The sequence below is a fragment of the Myotis davidii genome, unplaced genomic scaffold (assembly GCF_000327345.1).
Source record: "Myotis davidii unplaced genomic scaffold, ASM32734v1 scaffold1055, whole genome shotgun sequence".
In the NCBI taxonomy this organism is placed as follows: Eukaryota; Metazoa; Chordata; class Mammalia; order Chiroptera; family Vespertilionidae; genus Myotis; species Myotis davidii.
In genome coordinates this window covers 565,633-569,154 of record NW_006286477.1, presented here as the reverse complement: position 1 = coordinate 569,154, position 3,522 = coordinate 565,633, and the positions used below count along the sequence as shown (strand labels likewise).

General features: G+C 61.1%; 1 protein-coding gene across 1 annotated transcript in view; it reads left to right on the top strand.

Annotated features, from left to right (window-relative positions):
- Window positions 1–3,522, top strand: part of FGFR2 (fibroblast growth factor receptor 2) — a 118,100-nt gene that overhangs the window by 27,227 nt on the left and 87,351 nt on the right. The gene's annotated exons all lie outside the window — the stretch shown is intronic.

Sequence of the window (3,522 nt, the reverse complement as noted above, 5' to 3'; positions counted from 1 at the left end):
CCCATCAGGGAACAGGCAGTTTCCAGCCATTTGGGTTCTGGGGAGCCGGCACCACGATGGGGGCTCACACGGAGCATGTGAGCCGCTCGTTCTGTCCACGGTGACGGCCACCGTGACCATGCCCGTCCCTCATCTGCCCCTCATGGGAATCGCACAGCGAAGCTCTCAGTCCGGTGCCACGCTGGGCACACTCGCTTCCTTAACCCCTCGGCTGACCAGGGAACGTCCGTCTGAATAGGAGGCAGGGATATACGGATCTCAGGTCTCGGTGAGCGTGAGTGACGAGGTCAGAAGACAGCTTCCAGGGGACCCACAGACGCAGGAAGGAGAGCGGAGGGTGTTCTCGATCCCGGCTCCCTCTGACCCAGATTCAGCGGGGTGTGCGCTGCGCCCATTTATTTTTAACCAGATCGACATCGACCCCCTGCCCCGCCCCCGCCCCCCGCGAGGCCACAACAGAGGGCGTCCGCGTTCTCCCGGCCCAGCTGAGGGTGAGAATTCAAACCCCCAGAGCAAGCCCATCGAGACGCTTCCGGCATTGGACCTCGTGGATAACGACGCGGTTGTGAAATGGCCGAGGAGGTGTTTAAACAGGAGCAGTTTTGTTTAATGTTCACATTCTCCGGAAAACGTCTCCGGCAGCCCTCCCGTCCGCAGCCCGTGTGGGTGCTCAGGCCTCCAGGGCCATCGCCAGAGGGCTGCCTGCCGCCCTCTCTCCTCGGAGCGTGGCTTCATGGCACGCTTCCGCTTCAGCCTTAACAGAACAATTGGGAACCCGGTTTGGGTGCCCGTGTGCTTGTCTAAGTGGGAAACACAGCTGGGGTGCAGCTGCCACCGTGCTGTTTGGGTTCTTAGCAGGGTCGCTTGTCCTGGTAGGCAACTCAGAAATTATTATCATTATTATCTATTAATGAGAGAGAGAGAGAGAGAGAGAGAGAAACATTAGTGATGAGAGAGAACCATGGATCGGCTGCCTCCTGCATGCCCCCTACTGGGGATTGAGCCCAAAACCCGGGCCTGTGCCCTGACTGGGAACTGAATCGTGATCTCCTGGTTCATAGGTATGCCCCCTACTGGGGATTGAGCCCAAAACCCGGGCCTGTCCCCTGACTGGGAACTGAATCGTGATCTCCTGGTTCATAGGTCGACGCTCAACCCCTGAGCCACGCCGGGCAGCCCAGAAATTATTGTTTGAAAGGTTTGTAGGCCACCCTTCCCCAACACCTCTGAGCCCGTGTGTGTGTGTGTGTGTGTGTGTGTGTGTGGCCGTGTCTGTACTGTGACCGGGTTCCCCTGGGGATGGCTTAGCCTCAGGGTTAGCATTTTTTAAAACCCTTTTGCTGTATCCAGGAGAGACGCACAGATGCCAGCCTTCCTGGCATCGAAAGGCTCGATGTTGCTAACGGGCCACACCCGGCCACCCCCTTCCCCCGCGTTTCCGCCTTCGTTGGTTCCTTTTACCTGATGGGGGTGGTGTGGAAGGCGGCCGGGGCTGAAAGTCCAGCCCACTACCTAAGGGCCGGCCGTCCGAAGACGTGCGTTTCTGGTCCTTCCATCCAAGGGGGACAGGCCCGCAGGGCTCGGCCCTGAGCAGGGGCCTGGAGCCGAGCCTACGTAGCGGTGCCCACTCCTGTCCCACCCGGGAGTGTTTCCTTCTGGCTCCTGCGGAGTCTCCACAAAGTGCCCCTTGCTCCCTGATGCCGGGGCGACCCAGCCAGGTGCAGCCCTGGCCTTGAGGGTTGGGGGTTCTCGGGGGAGGCTGGGCGGGGAGCCCAAGGCCGAGGTGGGCGAGCTGCTGGCACGTCTCAGAGCCCAGCAGGCCCGGGGCTGCCTCCTCCTGAGTCACAGAGGCCCCGTGTCCCAGGTGGGTGTTTTGCCCCCCCGCCCCTCACTCTGACCCATTGCACCCCCTTTTCAGGGCCTGATAGGAACCCAAAGTCTCAGCCGCACGGGCGGGTGGTGCTGGCAGGATCCCGTCGGCTCCGCCCATGTGACGTCACGCTTCCACCTGCGCGCCTTCATGGGAAGGAGCCTTCCTCCCCATTATGATTCATAACAATAGCAAAATTACAGCTATGAAGTAGCAACGAAAATAATTTATGGCCGGGGGTCCCCACCACATGAGGCGCTGTGTTAACGGGTCGCGGCGAGAGGAAGGCTGAGAACCACCGAAGCTACTTGAAGAGAAATCAGTAACAGAAACGCCCGGTAGTCACGGCTTTGGATCCTCTGGCCCGGCCTCCAGTGGCCGGAGGCTGCGGGGTACGAGGCCCGTCCCCTGTGCCAGGAGGAGGGGGGGCTGCTGAGTCCCAGGTGGCGACCCAGGCGTTTGGGACCGGAAGGCGCTGGTCTGTGACTCGCCGTGCGCCCCTCTGCCCCCGGCTTCCTCGTCCCGATGCTCCTGGGCCCCAGTGACTGTCAGTTTTCTTCTTTCTTCGTTTTCATCCTTATCCAAGGATACTTTTTCCTTTTTTTTTTTTTTTTGTGGCCGGGTTTGGGGATCGAGCCTGCAACCTTGACCGGAATCGAACCCGGGACCCTTTGGCCCGAGGACGGGCGCTCTGACCACTGAGCCACGCCGGCCAGGCTGGGTTGGTTTTCCTGGCACATGGAGCTTCCCCCCCAGCACTTCCGACTTGAGGTGGGTCACGGCCACCTGCACAGACGTGCACCCGGGGCTCCGCGGCCGGCCACCGAGGAGATGACGCACGCCGGCCTGGCCTGGCCTTCCCAGGGTCAGGGCCGAGGCCAGAAAACACGGAAAGGGGGAAAATTCCAAGAACGAAAGGGCAGAGGCAGCTACACCCACACTTCCTCTGGCGCCAGGAAGGGGGTCCCCGGGGGAGAAGGGCCCATTGGTAAAGCAAACCTTCAGCCCCCACCCTGGAAGGTGTGGCAGGGAGGGTGGCCCGGGCAGGCCGAGTGGGCATTTAGTCTGCTCCCTGACCCTCTTCTGCGCTGCAGTTTCTCTTTAAAAAGTTATTTTTGCATCGATTTCAGAGAGGAAGGGCGGCGGGGGAGAGGCAGAAACGTCAACGATGAGAGAGCTTCATGGACCGGCTGCCTCCTGCATGCCCCACATGGGATGGAGCCCGCAACCTGGGCACGGGCCCCGAGCTCCTGGTTCCTAGGTCCACGCTCCAGCTCGGAGCCAGGCCGGGGAGGAGGCAGGAGGCGGCCAGGGAGCCGGTGGACCTGGGCGGTGATTTAGCTCCGCTCTCGGAGGGAGGCCAGTCATGGAGAGGGGTGCGGTCTTGGTTTCAGAAGGGCCGGTCCAGGGGAGCCACGGGAGCCACGGAGCCACAGGAGCCGGCAGCCCTTCTAGGTCTGGAGCAGAGGCTCCCAGCCTGGTTGGGAGGGGCTTGCTGGGAGCTAGAGGCAAACTCGGCAAAGTTTGTTTGTTTCCAAAGCGGTTACCTCTATGCAAATGCGCGGCTTCGGCGGGAGAAAGGTTAACCCTGGTGGCCCCTATCTTAATTTGGAATTTCCTGAATTAATGCGGTTTTGGTCCTGGGCTGAGGA